The sequence below is a fragment of the Dromaius novaehollandiae genome, chromosome 1 (genome assembly GCF_036370855.1).
Source record: "Dromaius novaehollandiae isolate bDroNov1 chromosome 1, bDroNov1.hap1, whole genome shotgun sequence".
In the NCBI taxonomy this organism is placed as follows: Eukaryota; Metazoa; Chordata; class Aves; order Casuariiformes; family Dromaiidae; genus Dromaius; species Dromaius novaehollandiae.
The window spans coordinates 89,651,987-89,671,617 of NC_088098.1; the positions used below are offsets into that span (position 1 = coordinate 89,651,987).

The 19,631-nt window shown below is 34.4% G+C and overlaps 1 protein-coding gene across 6 annotated transcripts in view; it reads right to left on the reverse strand.

Annotated features, from left to right (window-relative positions):
* The window catches only part of STXBP5L (syntaxin binding protein 5L), a 207,800-nt gene that overhangs the window by 107,492 nt on the left and 80,677 nt on the right, over positions 1-19,631 (reverse strand). The gene's annotated exons all lie outside the window — the stretch shown is intronic.

Here is a 19,631-nt window from a genome sequence, read left to right on the forward strand (position 1 = left end):
ATATACTTCCAAGTCACATTCTTAGGGTACAGCAATCTTTTTGAATTCATTATAAAAGAATGAGAGGAGTGCTGGCTATCTTCAGTAATCTAACCTTAAGTATGTAAAGTCCTCTGAATAGAAGAGCATTTGCCACCCTTGAAATTAAAGGATTTGTTTAACATTAATGCAGATTTCACATATTTTCTGTAATTGTTCCTGGTATGAGACTCTTGCCAAACAGAAAGATTCCAAACAGATTCTACATGGTATTTGAATAGTTTTACAGTTTTCAAAGTATCTGCTTATGTGTCAGAACATTTACTGAGCAAAATTTATTTTTACTTTATATATCACTCTAGATCGAACACAGTTGAGATATGCCGTCTTCAAATCCTGACTTATGGGGAAAATTATCACTAAATAAGGACTCCAGCACAAGGCTTACCCTTCACAGATATCCTGTTTTTCTGTTGATTCAAGTGAGACTGAAATGTGATACAGGCTGTCCATCTGTCCACACAGGGGGTATATTTTGTTATTAGTGGTCTAATTATGGCAATGATTCCACTGCCTTTAGTGTGAAGAGAAGCAAGTTTTTCAAGAAAATTGCTTTCAGAATGGGAATTACAGCTTAGTGTGTATAAATTAAAATGTCCAAAAGCAGCAACTTAGTATTTGCATCGTGGGTGCAGTCAGATTGACAAATATCTGAAACAAACAATTGCAGAAGGAGTATGCCACCTACATTTTGCTTGCTGGAACTTAAGCCTTTAGCTTTATTGTTCCGTTCATAATGGATACAAAGAAAAGATTACCTTTCCCACTTTGCAGTTTTACAATGAGAAGATAGTTTTCATGTCTTCCCTGATCCTTTTCTTCTTTAAACTAAACAACGCAAATTTGTTTCTCTTCAGAAGCACCATTTGCTAGACTTCTGGTCAGATTCATATTTAGACCAAATTTTTATTTTTCTAGTTTCTACACTGGCTCTGCTTTTCTCTCTTGTTCTCCAAACTGTTTGTGGCACATGCATGCTTTAATAGGTTCCAGTCCCATGCAAAAAGCTCCCTGGATGCCTGGTTGACTAAGCCTCTTAACCACCTCACACTAATGCTTATTCAGCACTTCCTTGTAGTAAACTGTTAAGTTACAGGAAGAAAAAAAATTTTTTGACTTTGAAAGTGGAAAATGTAGCTGTCTAATGACTGATAGATAAGTTGTGAGTGAGAGAGTTAACCCTAACTGACTTGAATGCTGCTACTCCAAATTCTTGCATTTGTATCATCAAGCTAGCAAGTTTAAATCCACGTAGAACCACAGCAATTTTCATTATTCTGACAAACCCATTCACAAGCCAATATGGTGTACTGCAAAAAAATAGATCTCCAAAGCACACGCCTGAATCCAATATCTTGATGATGAACTGAAGAGCAACATTTCAAGAGCAAGGTCCTGCTTTAAGAGCATGACCAAACCAGAGCTTAAATCACTGGCCATCAATTTACTTACTACTCTCATTTTCCAATGTGGCCAAGCTGAAATCCCAGACACCTGTGGCTACTAAGTCTGGATATGTAGGATGACCAGAAGAGAAGAAGGTGTTACTTAAAAACAAAGATGATGATCACAAAATCTACTGCTGTCTTAAGCTCAGCTATTTCTTCTTAAATACTTTTGTTTTGTTAAATTTATGGGACAGCCAAATGAGAAAATATTCAGCAGATTCTTTCTTCCACAATGAAGACTACAGTATGAGACTTCATTATTTACCAAAATTCTTACTACATGTTATCAAACACTACCTTTTACAATATGTGATTAGATAAGAAAATGCTATCCCCTTAAAGAAAAACCATATGTTTAGAAAAAGACACAACAAAAAACAGTGATCAGGATGGAAACATAGACATCTCTGCACATCCCTATTTGTCCATCAAGAGCACAGTATAAAATGAAGTCCAATAAATATATAATATGAAATTAAAACAACTGAGAAAATGCAAAAATATACATAAACATCCTGTTTTTCCACTACAGTAATTATCCTACAGTAGTTATCCTATCTATCAGACAAACCACATGTAACCAACTTACAAATATTTTAGAAATTAGAAGTATATTAAAGCATAGGACATTATTAGGCATTTTAATACAATGTGTTGTTAGGCTTCACCAAACGAAGTCAAATGACTTCCACTTTTTCAGAAAACTATGCACTTTTCTGGAGTAGTTTCTTTAACGTTATATAAATTGAATGCAAACTGTTTTATGGTATTATTGAATTTTGTTTTATAGCAAATATTAACTTGACTTTAAGGCTTGAAAGCTTTGACTCAGATTCATAATAAAAATCTTCCATTTCAGCAAGTACTGCAGTCATATAATGATTTCTTCAGGAGAAAACACTGAAGTCTCATACTGTAGTTTTCACTCTGGAAGAAAGAAAATTTCTGATTTTCTGAAAGAAAATCCCTTTATTAGTCATATATCCCCCAAGCAAGTTAAGGTGTCTTTTGATGCCTGTACAAAAGCCAGTCAGCTAGCTGGGGGGAGATGGGATGGGACGAAGGCTGATTTTCATATGAAGAAAGCATGAATTGCAGTGATTTATGCAAGTATGAAGTGCTTCTGGCTAAACTTAATCAAACAGGTTGTCAATCTGAGTGAGATAACATGAAACCTGATTAAATGGAGTCCCGAGAATTTGCTCAGCATTGACCACTTACAGGAAGTCAACAGCAGCTATGGATATTCTACGTTCCTAGGAGCCAGATGTTACACAGCAGCAAAATGAATACGAACCTCATTGGCCATTATAAGATATAGTAAAAAGTGCAGCCTGATACCATGAAAGGAGTTTCTATGCAGCCAAAAATAGACTGGAACATTGTAGCAGTTTTTCAAGGTATTCAAAACACAAAGCAGGATATAAAATGTAATAAAAATTAGTAAGTGCCAAATAAAACACCTAAATCAGACTTTATTATGCAAAAATTCATTAGATAATTGTAGAAATGTTTTCAGGATTTTTATAAAAGCTATGAGAAATAATGACATAATTTAATGGGACATCATCAAAAACTGCTAAGATAAAAATTCAAACCTCATTTTTTATATTATTCCCGACTAGCAAATCTTGAGGAGAATTTTTAAGAAAATCACAGCACTAACTGTAAGAATTCCGACCAAAAAAACTCATTACATCTTAGAAGAATACTAGAAGTTTTTAATAATTTATACTTCTACATTCCCTGTAATGTACTAGTAAAACATTTAGATGGCTTAATATCATCTTTCTTGCAGCAGCAATATTGAAAAGCAAAGGGAAATTATATTGTTCTTAGAAACATAAAAGATAATGTCCAGAACATTTCCTGCTGCTTTGTTATTTCCGTTTTTCCATTTTCTTTTTTTGTATGAACAAATTTCCTGAAACATTTTTCCTGGGGCCTGAGGGGGAGAAATAAATAGTATTTTTGTTAAAATGTTTTTTGAATAAACAGTTTGTCCAATTTCATTATTTACTTTCTCATTTCTTAAAATCAAAACTCCAAATGAATTTATATTAATACATGCCCTCCCTCCACAGATAATCTTAAATATGGACAAGTACACAACACATAACAGCCCTTACGCCAGGCATTGACTAGTGGTGAGAAGGGTTTGGTTCCTAACAGTTCCCACTAAAAACAAACAGCAGCTCAAATCCCCCCTCATAAACCTACCAAAATGAATTACCCCACCTGGGCTCTCAAAAAAGATGCAATCTCCTTATCTAGCATGTTTACAGAAAGAGGGTGTAAACAGAACTTGGGAGGGAGAAGAGGAAAATGAGGGATGACAGAGCATTACCTTGGGAAATGTAAATAACTGACAGCAAGCAAGCCTACTAGCTGCAAGGCACACAAGCCATGCTGTGCGTGACTACTAAGCTATCTAGCCATAGTCTTAGATGCAATTCACAGTGCACTAGTACCCAGACATGGATAAGTCCTTCTGCTGAGAAAGCTGATCTCCTTCCTATAAAGATTATGCCAGTCTCAGAAATCTAACTTTTAGTTAGTGATCACAACTTCCCTTCTAGCTCAAGGGATCATCTCCAGAGTGCTTGATTTAATCTGATGCTTTCTGTACTCTCCACTAATTTATATGTTACTTGCCTCAGCTGGTCAACACCAGTAGTTGATTGCCATCTGATAAACTAGCCATCATCCTCAGTACTAGCTAATGACTGGCTGCTGTTCTATCAGCTCCTTTTAGAGAGAAATCTGTGGCCTGTACAGCCCTCACTGAACCTTCACAGCAGCAGAGGAAAAGCACTAAAGAATGCCTTCCCTTTCTTTTTGACCTATGCAAGATTTCTTCGTGCTGGTAGTGGCATCTACAGCTGCCTAGGGTGCCTTGTGACTTTATATGCAGTCCTCTTCTCCCTACATCAGCAAGTAAAAATGTTATTTCAAATCTCCTCCCCCCTTCAATCCTTTCTGAATAAAAATAACACAAAATGTCCTCACTGACATGCAAATAAGGGCAGACCCATCTATTCAGTTCCCCTCATTCTTCAGTGCCTGAGAACAGATTGCCCCTTTCTGAGGGCAATATCCTCAGAAAGTGTTGGGCTGCTTTTTGGTGGGTTCACAAACAGGTGTTATTACTGAAATTATTGCTTTAAGTCACAAAATGCACACAAGTACATTTAGACAGGTATTCATGCAGTCTAACAAATCAGTAGCCTACCTCAAATACCTAAACAGAAGCCCAAGCTGTATGTATAGGCAATGAAGACAATTAGTTATCTCCAGCAGATCATTCAGATAACCTAAGTTAAAGCTAGTTGCCCTCTGGAGGTATTTTTCCTTCTCCTTGGACTACACAGAACACCAGAGCTCATCAGCTATGTAAGTACTTTCCAAAAATGCAACCTTGAAGGATCTAGCAGTATATTGTTAAAGATTACTTAGAATTCAAGTGTCTAAATTTATTTTACAACTTCAATATATTTATCTAAACTGATTCTGAATAAAATAATTGAGAAAATAGAATGATTTTCAGAATAGAGTTTTCAAAAAGCAACTTCCTTAAAATAAATGACTAAAACAGCTGATGTTAGGTACCTGCAAAATAAGTAAGAGAGAATACTTAAGAATGCTGCTTTAAAATGATAAGTAAATGAAACATTAGGAATAAGAATATGCAAATAAACTTACAGTTCTGAAGAAATGGTCAATAAATCATACATTTGCCTTAAGGTCCAAGATACATAGGGTTGTTTTGGTTATTTAGAAAATGAAAAGCCATAAAGAGAATTTCTGTACATTTAAATCATCTGAATAGTTAAGGTGTATAAAGGACATGTGCGTTAGCAGTAATCCGTACAGTCTGCCCTCCACATCATATGATGTGTTTGCAGTCAAATGGCTGTGCAGTTCCCCAGATAGGTCGGAGCTGTATCTGCCCCTAGTAATGATAACAGTGTTTCTCCTGCAGCACAGAGGGACTATTTACCAGGAAGTCCTAGGAAGGCAGAAATCCAAGATGAACTCCATTATTAGAACCCCAATGTTTAATTTAAACATTTAGGTTAATTTAGTTAAGTATGTGCACAGTGTCTAAGGTTGACATAAGAATATAGGAAATTTTAATTAATAACTTGCATGACTCAGAGGCAGATGAAATATAGAGCAAGTCAATACATCTGGACAGTTTTCCATTTCACGGTCTTGATGACACCATATCACAACATAAAGCTTTCTCTCATTCAAACTATATTCTCCACATACCACACAAGGTCAATCCAAACATTTACAGTAGTCCCACTCAGGCAAGCTAGATCAGTATGGTAGTTTTGCAATAATTTGAACAGAAAGAAAACCACAAAAAGGCATGGAATTCTTGGCAGGGAAGCAGGCACTTTTCTAGGAAAAAAGAAAGTATAAACTAAATAAGGGAAAATGTTGCTTAGTTATCAAAAGATGTATTTTTTGCTTATATATCTCATCACTTTTTAGTCCTATGGTCAGTAAAATATTTGACAAATATTTATTTTTCATATGCTTGTGCATCACCAGTGATCAAAATAATGCAAGTCAAGTTTTATTATAAAAAAGGAGGTGTTCCTCATTACATCCTCAGCTGGAAAAAGGAGAGATTGCGAAATCAAAAATTCATGGTTAGTGGTGATTACTTTAGTACTAACCAGAGACAGGCTGGTAATGACCATAATATAGTTAAAAACAGTAGTTATGGGACATGAGGAAGAAATCAAAATTAAATTGGAAAACCAGTATGCCAGAACTGAAATTTAATGCACATTAAAAGGGAAATACAAAGCTTGATTTTGTTTTTGTATATCTGCAACATTTCCTTGAAACATCATCCATCTCAGTATTTTCCAAATTTGTTTCAACAATCAAACATGCCTTTGACACTGATCTTTGTGGTCCATCTTTGTTTAAGTGCGATTTGGCTGTAATTTAAATTAAGAAAAAACCCTCTATGTTCCAAATATATTTTCCTCTAACGTTGTCAGTCAACTTTTGTTTTGGATTAACATTAATTGCTCCTTCTTATTTTATGTTTTCATTACTTACATAAGAGAAATTTAAGTAGAGCTGAAAATGCACTACATAACTTGTGTTAGATGCTGATGACAGCCTAACAAAGTCATTGCAGTATAAAACCCCATTATTATCTGCAGACTTCTGAACACAAAAGCAGTATTAAGGAAAATGATATTCTGAAAACATTGCACAAACATAATCATCTCTAGATTTTTCCAGCTATTATATAGACTGCTCAAAATTATTCTTTATTGTTTTATGACTACAGTCTATACCCTACAATTACAGATTATGAGAGTACAGGGTGGATGAATAATATTTAATGACCAGTATAATAATTAGAACTTCTATTTTCCCATCAAATTAATCATGAGCTGAATGTGACCCCTCTGGATTTGCTTACTATTTATAACTGCTCAGTGAATCATTTGTAGGAATAAATTGTAGCTTATTAATGAAAGTCACAAACTGTTGACAATTAACAAGTTATCATTCAGCCTATAGGCTACTGTGGCTATTTGCTGACTGAATTGTCAATACCTACACCAATACGACCACTTGAAGACATTACTTAGTCTTAGACTATTTAAAGGGGCAGGGTAGTCTATAGAAAGCAGTGTTTTAAAGAATGAGGTGGTAAAGTGGATTGCCCCCACAAATATGTAATCAAAGCAGTGGTAACAGCTACTTTCTAGTCTAATCCCATACTGAGAAGGTACCATACATCTGTTTGCCAATGTCCCTTTCAAGTACTGTATCTCAGATTATTCAACATCTAATCAATTCACAAATAAATTTTATTTGCCTCTATTTCACAGTGTGTTAGCTACAAGTATTCAGCACAGTCGTTATTTGCACAACAGTAGTAATTTCATCTGTAGATTGTAAGATAAGAAATAAATATTTGGGGCCTATCTCTTCTGCTTAATAAGGACTGTAGGATTTCTTCAAATCAATTACTGCTTGATCGAGAACAACTTAAAAGATACCCGTCTTGATTTAAGGAATTCCAGTGAAGGAAGATTCCCTACAGATGCTGAAGTATAATGAATCAGAAGTCTATCTCTAAAATCTAATTTCAATATAAACATTTGAAGCAAAACAAAGTATTCTTCTAACTATTTCTGAAAGCACTGTATATCATTAACAGAGTTAATTATATACATAGCTTCCACAAATACTATTTGGAAAGAGTTTTGAAAAAACATTTTGACTTAATGTCTTTGCAGTTTTATTTTAAGAAAATAGTTTAAATTGTGCTCATGGATATTACAAATATTGATTTGTTTTGATAAAGCAAAAAAACATTTGCAGCTATTCTGCAGTATTATTTTTATCTGCAGTAAATTATTTAGACTTGTCAACTGGCTGGTGGTCCACTGCTGCTTTTGAAGTGTTTAAGGCATACATGTGTTTTTCATGGTATCCATTACCTGAAATATTTTATTTAAACAAGCTACAAAAATAAGAAAAAGGAATGCAAGAAGCCATAAAAAAAGTGCATAAAATGTTTCTTTCTTGAGATATTTTGCTTTTGTCATTAGCTGGATTTCTGTTTTGGATCTACTGGCACATTCTGAAGCATCTGGATTTTCCTGATTAACCCTTTAAAGTGTTAGAAGCTAAAATATAGAGAGCAAAGCAAAGCATTATCAGTAATATTTTCAGCTCTTTTTCCTTCTTCTTCCCTATTATAATGATCCTGAATAAAAGCAGGTTATGCTTCTGTTTCTTCAGAAGTGATATGTTCCTATGCAAAACTTCTGGACAGATGAAATAACTCCATAAGCCTAGAGTTAGGGCTATTCTTCAGTTGTGAGCCTACCATTTCAAGCAAGTTTGCAGTCAGAACTATAAATAGTAGTTTACAGCATTCCATAAATACTTGTTTTAAGGCACAAATGATTATGTTAAGTACACAAGAAACAAAATGTTAGTGTAGCAACTGTAGGAGTATTTATAATGGCCGTTATCATAAATTATTTACAAGCAGTTAATTCAAACTGAAAAGAACCTAGACAAATAGAAAATACATTTTCAAAAATATATTAGATACACTACATTTTACTAGATTAAATGCATAAACCTGGAGATCTCCCTTCACTACAGGCTGTATCTATGCATTTAGATAAAACTTAACAAGGTTATTAGAGCGCTTTAAAAGGCCACCCGAAGTATAAAGTATGCAGCAAGTCCTTTTTTTTTTTTTTTTTTTAACCAATTTTATTTCCTATTTTTTACCTTTTATTTCCTAACTTCCTTACAACTCCATAAAACATCATCTGGTCCTATTTCATATGTCATAACACATCCAAAAGACAGTTGCACTACACCTCCTTATAATTAAAAAACCAGGCACTTACATCCAAACCCTCAGTAACTCAATGGCTACCTGCAACAGCAACACTGCATCATTTTAACTGGCATTCCTAGAACTCCAGAACAATTTAAAGGTCATTCTTAAAACCCCAGCTTGCGAGAGTATCACAAGTTCTGTAGCCTGTATTACTACTAACTTGTTTCCTCTGGAGGATGACAGAAGACTACTTTCCTTTCTCTGGGACAAACGCACAACAAAGAGACACTCTCATTTGTCAACTCCCATTTTATGCTTTTGACCGTAAACTCTTTGTGATTTCTTGTATATGGGAACAGGTCATTGACCATGATATGCTCTCCCTGACTAGATCTTTAACCCAACACAACAGTAACCCAGTGGATTGAACAGATGTAACCAGTGGGCTTGGAACTAAGGAACGAGACAAGGAAACTATGCACAACTTCAGTGTGGAAACTTGCTTCCTTAATAGGAAGAAGATATAGAAAGAAAGCAGCACACTTTGCTACTTTCCTACTTTCCATTGTTTTCCAATTTGTTTCTGATGTCAGCTCAAGGCCTGAGACAACTGAGCTGAAAAAAGTTCCACAAAATCAGTGAAGTGAGAAAATTAATGAAATAGGGTAGGCAAACAGACTAGATTGTTGCTTTCATCTTTAAGGGAAAGACAATGTGTGGGATTTTTCTCTTGTCTATTGGCTTGTGAAATCACTGTTTCTTTTTTATAGCACTTCACCTGTTCTCCATTAATTTCTTTGAAGGTTAAGTAAAAATGTAGTTGTAATACCAAGCATTGTGACGGTGATGGACAATGCAGTCCACAATAATAGCCATTCCCTTTCATCTTAGCAATAAAGGAAAGCCAAAAAACACAGGATGAAAGAGTGGAGTGGAATTCTCAAAAGAGGAAGTTTTTGATTTATTTCCTTCATTCATTTTATAGAAAGTGCATTAAAAAATAATAAAATAAGAAAAGTTTCTGCCTTCATTTCATCCAACACTGATGCTATAATAAGAAAATGCATTTTTTTGCTTCCCAATCTTATAGCTTCAAAAAAGTAATTTGAGACTTAGCTCAGACATGAAAGGTTGAGGCTTACCATCTGCTAAATAACTTGGCTTTGCATAGCTTTGAGAAAGGTAAACTAAAGATATGCCGTCACTTCATCTCCAAAACAATTTGCTGCAACATACAGAAATCTGTGTTTATGTTACACATTCTCACTATAATGATCTTAAAACCTATTTTATATCAATACTGTTATTTTGAATGATTACCAGGATAATATTAAAATACTGTAATTGACTTCAAAGTAAAAAAAAGAAATGTAGTTTTATATGTGTGTGCATGTATGTGTGTATACATTTTCTGTGTATACACACTTTTTTTTTTTAAAACAGCTTCCATCAATTATAATCATATAGTTTTATTGGAGACCAGCTGTTATTGTTTGTTATGCTTCAACAGACAGGGACTCTGTGATTAACAGTCCTTGTTTTTCTACAGTCTGTAGTCTCTCTTCTGTTCTTGCTCACGTACTGATTAATGAGATAATCTCAACACTGACATTACTAGCTCTGTTTCTGATTTACTGGAATAATGCACAGAGTTTATCATGACAGAAGGAAAAGTATCCTAAATCATTGCATTGGATTTTGCTTAATGCTGCCTTGTGCTCGAACAGGAGAGGGGTGATATGGTTTCCAAGAACCAAATGACTTCATGGAAAAGATTGGTTATGGAAGATGTTTTAAAACTCAAATTTGAAAATTTGACAGTAGTAAAATGTAAAATTAAAAATCAAATTCCTGTAACAGTATACTGTAACAACCTGAAAAACCCAACTGATAGTGTAGACTATTCCACACTGACTTGGAATTTACGCCCCTATCTGAATTTATTTAAATTTTTGAAGATACCTTTTTTAATACAAGTATGTATGATATGAAGAAGATGACCTAACTATGATGATTATGTTATAATTATTTTTGTTTTACAGTAGTGGGTGTCTCATTTGTTATAACTAAGGCCTCAAAACACTGTTGATAAATATATGGCAGAGCGTATATATTTTATTTTTTGCTATCCAAGTCTGACCTTAGGAGAATTTGGCAATGCAGTTGCTATTAGGAAAACAACATAACATGTCATCCTGTGTTGCCTCAAAAAAGTGGAAATTTGATGACAAACATGATATATTTTCTACAAACTATTAGAAATAACAAGCATACTGCTTAGCGTAGATTTGAAGTTTTGCAGAATATGGCAACATTATGTCTAGCGCTAAGAGTTATAGGACTTTTCTGAGGAAAGAAACCAACACAAACAAGTTACTCATGCAGACAATCAGAGGTGGCCAGGTGACATGAGAACTGAAATATTTCAGAACATGTTTTTCTTCCCTATTGGAGTAAAACCAAAACTGCACAGAGTTTTTTTTGCAACATGGAATTTTGAGGACATATCTGTTTTCTCATAGAAATAATAGAAGGAAGTACAACCAGAGTGACACAGAGGGAGGGGTAATCTGGAAGAGAGGATTTGTCAGGGCAGAGGGCCCTCTAATCTCTGTAGTGTTGCCAAGCCCTCGGCTAACTGTGCTAAGTAGGCATTCTTCTCCAGCAGTTCTATGGGTCCGGATTATTTCATATGTGTGTATACACACATATAGAGCAAATTTATAAAATTAAATTATTAATTCTAATAACTAAATTTCACTTTTCAAACCTTTTCACTACATTTATATTATATATTTTATATATTATAACTGTATTTATAGACACAATATTTGGCTTACTACCAGTTAGAAACAGCAACCTTGGTGTTTCAGAGTTGAGAAACTTCTTGCTTAGAAACTTTCATTTAATATGCTTTCTTCAGCACAGTAAAGTCCTAGATCAAATCCAAAGACTCTCCTATTCATTTCAGTGGGCTTTAGATCAGGTCCCAAAGTATTTTTTGTAAAAAGCTTTAAATAAACTAATAATGGCCAAATGCACAGCTGGGGGAAGTGGCGGTGACCTATTACAATTTTAGCAAATGGGGAAAAGTAGGAGTGACTGGTTGTAAGTCACCTTTTTGGTTATTTGGTCCTTGTGCTATTAAATACAGCTGTGATCTCTAGGATTCATGCACATACAGCATGTCAGCTGATCTTAACCTACTTTAATGCACAAATTTGAAGAAAACCTGAATTGACTTGCAATGGACTCATAACCAAGAAAAAGGAAAATATTTGTCAAATTATTCATCATACTTTGTCATGATCTTTCTGAAGATTTGGACAGATGCTTTTTAAAACAAAGATATATTAAACAATGTAACTTGGTACCTGTATTTGCTATTTTGAGACTTTTCTGGGTAGCTATCACAAATCAAATTACTATATACTGTGCTGCCCAGTGTTATCATTACATGTTTTTATGTCTCATTATGGAAACAATACTCAGCATATACTAAGCTGTGTAAAAATACAGCTTAAATATTTATCTTAAATAGGTCTACTTGCCTTTGGAGAAGTTGAGTTTTTTTAGCATACAGGTATAAAAGTAGACACTGTGGCATGAAGTACATTAAGGACATTTTTAACTGAAATGAAACTGAAAATAATAATATGGGAAGAGTCTGGGTGGACTAAAAATTACTTTGGGGAAAGACTGAAAGTCATCATTAAAAAAAGAACAGACACTTAAGTTCAGGGTTGGATCTGGATCTTTTTAATTTTCTGTAATGAAAAATATGACCAATTAGAAGAGAATTTATTGCCTCATGCACAGGTTACTAATGAAAAGAAAACAAATGTTACTAATCATAGTAGGATCTAGATATTTCTGGAGACAGCAACCAACAGGTCTCTGTAGTAAACAATCAATGAATCAATAAAAAGTGATGTTACTTTAAAGTAATGTTTATTCTGAAGTAATTTAAGCATAGAGCAACCAAACCAGTTTCAAACTAGCCCGTTCAAGTACTTGCAGCATTTTCACTACTGTAGCACCAGCTCATATTGCACTACAAAACCCATCCCATAAGATAAGCATAAAAAATTAAAACCAAAATAAATAAGCTATGTTGTTGTCTATGCTGCTGTGACTATAATATTATAACTAGCTGAGATTGATCAGATATGTACAATGCACACTAAGGTTTTGAGTTTCAAAAGGATAAATTTTGAAAAGCCATGGTAAAGTGGAGAAGCCAGCTGGACTACAAAAAAAAGAAATGGCTGCACCCAAAGTAGATGTAAATTAAGGGCAAAATCTAAAAGAGAAGATAAATGAAATTCCAAGTGTGGTAACAAAGATCTTTGATAACTATCGGTTTATAGCTATAAAAAATATCAGAAATAGCACCTATATTTATGAAGACAGAGGGTGAAACACCAGTCTGAGGAATGACAGGCCTCTTAGACATTCACATGCAAGACTCTTTAGACACTCAGAATTACAGGATTAAAAAGTAACATGAGTTTACCAATGGCAGACTATTCCAGAATATCCTGATTTCATTCTAAAAGAAAACATTTTTAGACAAGGAAAATGTAGGAGATCTATCGTATGTTGATTTAAATAAAACATTTACAAGAAGCATTACTATAAAATTCTAGTTCTAATGCTTATTTTCTACTTGATTTTACTGGAATGCAGATATTTTATTCAATATTTAAGAGGTTCTCAAGGATTAGCCTTACGGCTGACCTTGTAACTTCGTAAGTGAGCTTGTCACTCACACTATGACATCTTTTAGGTGGACAGTATTCCAGAGGAAGGACAATCTGCACCAACAGAGTACAGGAGATGGGATGAAATTTAAAGTGGAAAGAGTAAGGCCTCAAACATCAAAGAATAAGACCTTCCACTTTAGTGCTGGAACTCATGATATTGAAGCGATAGAAAAAGTTCATTTCAATTTCATATGTCCTGCTTCGCTTCTATTCTTGAAGGATTATACTGAAAAGCAGAGTGGTCCATGGTAGCTAGATATATGTCAGTGAAGTGTAATGTATGTATTAGTTGATCTCAGCAAGACAACAAGCACTGATGAAATGAAGCCATGTAAAAGGAAGATGTTATTTAGGTATGCCTCAGAAAACATATTCCTGCAGAGATTACAAGGAAAATGCTAATGGTGAAGTCCACAGTGCAGATGGGACGTTCTCCTTGTCTGTTTATCAGCTCAGTTGATGTGAGAAGACCAACTAATAAGGAGAAAAAGGGAATTAAGAACCAAATTTATGAAGGAAAACACAGAATCTTGATTTTTGTAGTACAAAAAAAGAATTGAGAATGGATATGAATGAGCTGTTTAAGTGCAAAGAAGTGAGACAAAAATATTTAAAATACATGACTGTGGATATTAGAATAAATGGAGATAAAACAGCCACAAATTAAAGTTATTCTAGGAACTGGAATGTTTCTTGCCATCAGAGGGAAGAGGTTGTAAAGCCATTTTCCCTAATAAGAGTAGTGGACTTAAAATTGAATAGTTAAAGAATAGCTTGATCATTATATGAAAAGAACTATATGAGATGCTGAGTTCTGGCCCACCAGAAAGCCCATATACTTAAGACTCATTAAAGACAAAATAGTAGGAATTATGTAAATTTTCACTCTACTTTTGTGGAATTCCATAACCTCATAAGTCTAACACATTGAAACTGCTGATTCTTGACCTCAAGATGCTGGTGTTTTGTACACTTGCTCTCTGTTGAATTGTGTAACATGAATGGAGAAAAAAATAATATTTTTGTTTAGGTACCTGCAATCCTGAGAAGATCATCTTTGTGTGCATCTTCCTCCCATGCAGTAATTCAATGGGTAATTTTTGTATTATTCCATGCCATTTAGATTTGCAAGCCTGTAATAAGTATTTTTCAGGCTCTTCCCATCTGCATCCCTCATTAGGGCTTCGAAAGATAGTTTACAGACTCCTAAAAAAAACATTCAGTTTTTGCCTTGTCTTGAGCATATTATACTCATTTTCACACTTGGCAATAAATGCTTCATAAGACCCCCCCCCCCCAAAAAAAAAAAAAAAAGAAAAGAAAAAAAAAGAAAAGAATCTCTGCATCAGGAAGTTCTGTAAAAACTTCTTCAAGAAGTGGAAGTGAGGGACTATCAACACCATGGCTTCTTTTGCCCTCCTGAATTTTTTCTATCATCATCATCTTGGGAAAGTTTAAATCCTTTCCACAAACTTTCTCTCTGTGTAAAACATCTTTATAAAAATTGTAATTAGAATCTGTATTGTAATAGAGCACAGATGTGCCACTTCACTGAACCTATTAACTATTTCATGTTTGATGACAGACCTCTGTCTAGTTTGAAAGTATACAAACAATACAGACAAATCAGGTGCCTCACTTATGAGCAGGCAAACTATCATCACAGGAATTCAGTTCCTTGAATAGCCAATGAGACATAATCTAAGTTTAGGATCTTGCAAGCAGCTAACACACAAGTACAGATTCAGATAGTACAGAGAATGCAGAGCCAGTCACCAGTATTAATTTAATAGCCTCTTGCTGTCATTTTGATGAGGCAAACACTTACCAGGACAGAATATAAAATCCTGCAAAGACACAGCAAGGCTCTAACTGCTCTCAGGAAAGAATAAAGACCAAACACACAAAAGAAAAGTTACCTGATCCAAGAAGGTCTCTGTTTTTCCTCTTTATTTCCAAGCATTGCAGTAATACCCTTTTTCCACCCTGTTCAAATATCGCAAAATCACCAATGCATGAATTAAAAATTATTAAGTTAAAGCTGACTGAGAACTGCTCTAAGAGTCACCCAGTTAAAAGGCTCCTCTTCCTCTGTGCCTGCATACCCATTACACTGAAGGAAGTGTTACATATCAGTGCCCCAAAGCGTGGCAACTGTGCTCTGTGCATGAAGATGGATTTAAAGACCCAACAGAATTTTTACACTGTATTTATGTATAATGAGACAATGCAAAAACTGATGCAGCGCTGTCAGCTCACTTGTAATATGCTAATTAGCACTGGCTGAAATAAGAAAAAGAGGAAGGCTACTCACCAGGTCAGTTACAATGCAACTGTACGAGCTCAGCTTTGGAAAAACAGGAGATGAACCATATTCATAAATAAACTAATGCACGCAAATTTAGAAGACCTGGATTTCACACTGTATTCCTTGATGGTTCCACCCCCCCCCTTTAAAACAAACAAACAAACAAAAAAAAACTATGATCACTTATCTTACACAGGAAAACTGTGTAAACTGTTCTACATTTAAAGTCAAATTTACTGAAGTCAGCAGTCTGCTCTGACTGTACTAAAAAAAAAAATTAAGGCCTATTATAGTTCTTGGTAATTCAGTTTAATCTTAACGTTCTTTACAGCTGCTAAAGACAGCATGTAGTCCCACTAGCTGAGTTATTTATCTTGCCTAAAATGTCCACTGAAGATGAATCTGGCATCCTCTATGATATCAAAGTAGTAAAGAGAGGGAGGGATCTATGGAACATCTACATAATGTAATCTCTCAAGAGTTCTGGAAGCCATTGTTATGGAGTATTCACACAAGTCAAAAACCTTTACCTATGCTTCGTATTTGTAAACAGAACATCAAATTATGTAGTATCAACCATATGCTACTGTCAAGCACATCTCTGAGGAACAGTTTTATCATTTCAGCTCTTGGTATGGTGCCAAGCACTAAAACTAAAAGCTTACATTTTTACTTTTTTGAAGGTTCCTGATGCTCTGATCTACCTTCCAATTATAGGAGGAAGAATTTAAGATGGTAACTTTGTATTTGGATACAAGGCAAAAACCTATCATATTTTAAAATGTCCAGGGCATTACGCTTCAAAACAAAAATACCAGTTTGTCATTATGTCTCATTCTTCAGTGTTCCTTCTACGCTTGCACCAAAGTAAAGGAGCAATGAATTGTCAGAAACAAGTTAATATTGTTAATGTTGAAACAGTATATCCTGGAATTATTTGAGCAGCACTACAATATTCTAGGAGATTGCTTCTCCCCAAGAACATACCCTATGTAATCCCTCACAAGAGGCAAAATATTTTAATAACAAATCAGAACAAGAAGAAGTAAATCTAGAAAGGTTGCTATGACTTAATGGCTACAAAAGGGCATTCTGTTAGTGAATACTGAATCTTACATGGCAAATGAAAGATAAGCTGTCTTCTGCAAAGCTGTTAAATACAGAGATCTTGGTTGCAGAGTTCTCTGCACTATTCATCTATGTTGCTGCCAACATATGAAGAAGAGAACAAACGTTTTTGATGTTTGGGAGAGGAAGAATGTATATACTTGGGGGAATTTGACTCAAGTAGTTGGTTACACGTGTACATAAACACTATGAAGAGCAGATTTTGGTCCATTACCCATTATCTTAAATGTCATGAAACAGAACCAAATTAAACAGTTCAACAGTATGAAGACTGGTACAACAGAAGAAAACACACTGACTAATGCACAGAGACTGAAGTAGCATTTGTCCATCTAACAGAATCAAACAGATGTATGGATCTTGATTCAAGTATTTAAAAAACTTAGAATAAACTGGTTCTACATGAAATCTAACTGATTTAAGTCAAATTAATCAAGAATCTGGACTACTACAATGATCTTCCTCATCACATGTGGAGATAAAATATTAGAATTCTAAGTATAAGTGCATTATGTTGTATTATTTTATGAAATAAATCTATCAAATGTTCAGGAAGAAAAATCTAAGTCAAACTGCACATCAAGGAGACAAAAATACTATATGAGTAAAATTACCATCTTAATCTCTTAAGGGAGAAATATGCAAATAGTAAAATTAGAAGCAGAAATACGCTCCATTCTCATAGCTAAACTGCATCTGAACTCTCCACAAGAAAGAATTCATGTCTATAAAGTTATTTCTTCATACTTATCAAAACCCTCTTTTTAACTTAAAACTGGATGTGTTTATTTGCCATTATTATATACCAGTGGATCAGGACATTTACTTGACAGCCTTTGATGTGCCAAATAAGTGCTTTTGAAGGATAGTGACTGTACCAGCTACTTACGATATGCATAATAGAACTGATATTAGTTTGTTTGATTTTTTTTCCACTCACAATTTACTAGATTTTGATAAAAGGCTAGCTAGCTATACTTTTTTCTTCCTTTTCTTTTTCTTTACAAATAACTATATCTCTAAATGAAAATATTTTTAACCTCAATTCAAATATGGCATAACACAAAATCTAGTTTTAAACAAAGCTTTCCAGGATTCCAAATAATTTGCTTCCAAATATTTTGCCTGGTTTTAAGCTATCAGAAGCAAAAGAAACTTGTAGAAAATTTTGCAACACATGTTTTGCTCTCATTTAAGCCCAAATACATGTCAGTTTATTTTAGCAAGAAATTCTAAAATAATTCTGACCAAGATACCATACTAGCCTCTCTACGGAAGAAAGAAAAAAAAAAAAAAGCCAAGCAGATGGACAGACACTGCATTCTTATAAGTATAGATTCCTTAGTTTGTAAGGAATGTTGCTGGATGGAAGAGCTGGACCAAGACATGCTGGAATAGCTTCTACCATATTTAGATTGATCAACTACAAAATGGGGATAATTTACCTACCTCATTAGAGTAGCAAGATTCAAAAATTTTTACATATATAAGCTATGACTTATTGTCCAGAAGCAGATAGCAAATGTACATATAAGTTTTGCCATCCTCCTCCATACCCACTTACCCACTCCAGTCCCAGCCACTTAGTATGTTTTTCCTATATATTATAAACTCATTGAAATCAGAATTTATATTTTCTAAATTATTATGTAGTACTTCCCACAACAAAACTCACAACTTGATGACATTTAAGTGCAAGCATGATACAGATACAGATTCACAATATGGATGTGAATAATAAATAACAAAGAAAAAAATCTATTTCCATAGCAATTTTCAGATTTGCTCCAGATAAAGCTTTGATTAACTGGTTTACTTCACAGCTGTGGTAAAGGTAGCACTGATTGCATTCACCACTACACCTCCAGAAAGACCGAGTGCATATATTAACAGAATTACAATCTCATTTAACCCCACCCCCCAATCAAAACTGTGCTATGCATTATAGTTATGTTTTTTTTTAAAAAAATCCACCTCAAAGTTGAAGTACAGATTAACAGTATTGCTTAAGGATTTGCATGAGACTGCTGATGCATTTTTGCACTGAAACTTGTTCTTCTGACCACTGACCTAATACTTTAACAGAAGCACCAAACTTTTTCTCAATATTAGTATAGGTGTAACAATCATCCTCCCTAGTATTGTAGCATGCTTTACTTGAGCAGCTAAATACAGATTATGGTGCCTAACTTCTGTCTGTTTGAGTTTGACAATAACAACCATTGTTGTAATGTATTTTGTGTAGAGATTTATACAATTTTGTACTGAAAAAGTAAAATTTAGAAAAGCAGGCCTTGGATTTATTGGAGATTTACCATAATAATGTAAAATCACAAATTATTTATGCCAAAATTCCAGTATTTGACAGAAAAAATCCTTTCAAGGTAGAGAAATGAATTCTTTCCCTGATACAGCCAGCTAAGGTACTCTGGCTTGTACTTAACAACAGACCAGCCTAAAAGATCACAGTGCTCATACCCAGACTTTAAAAAGTACTACTATTCACACCAGTTCCTGTAAAGAGAAGGTCAAATGAAAAACATTTTGACAAAAAGCAGACAAAGTTTTTCTAGTTCTGAGAAGGCTGCTGC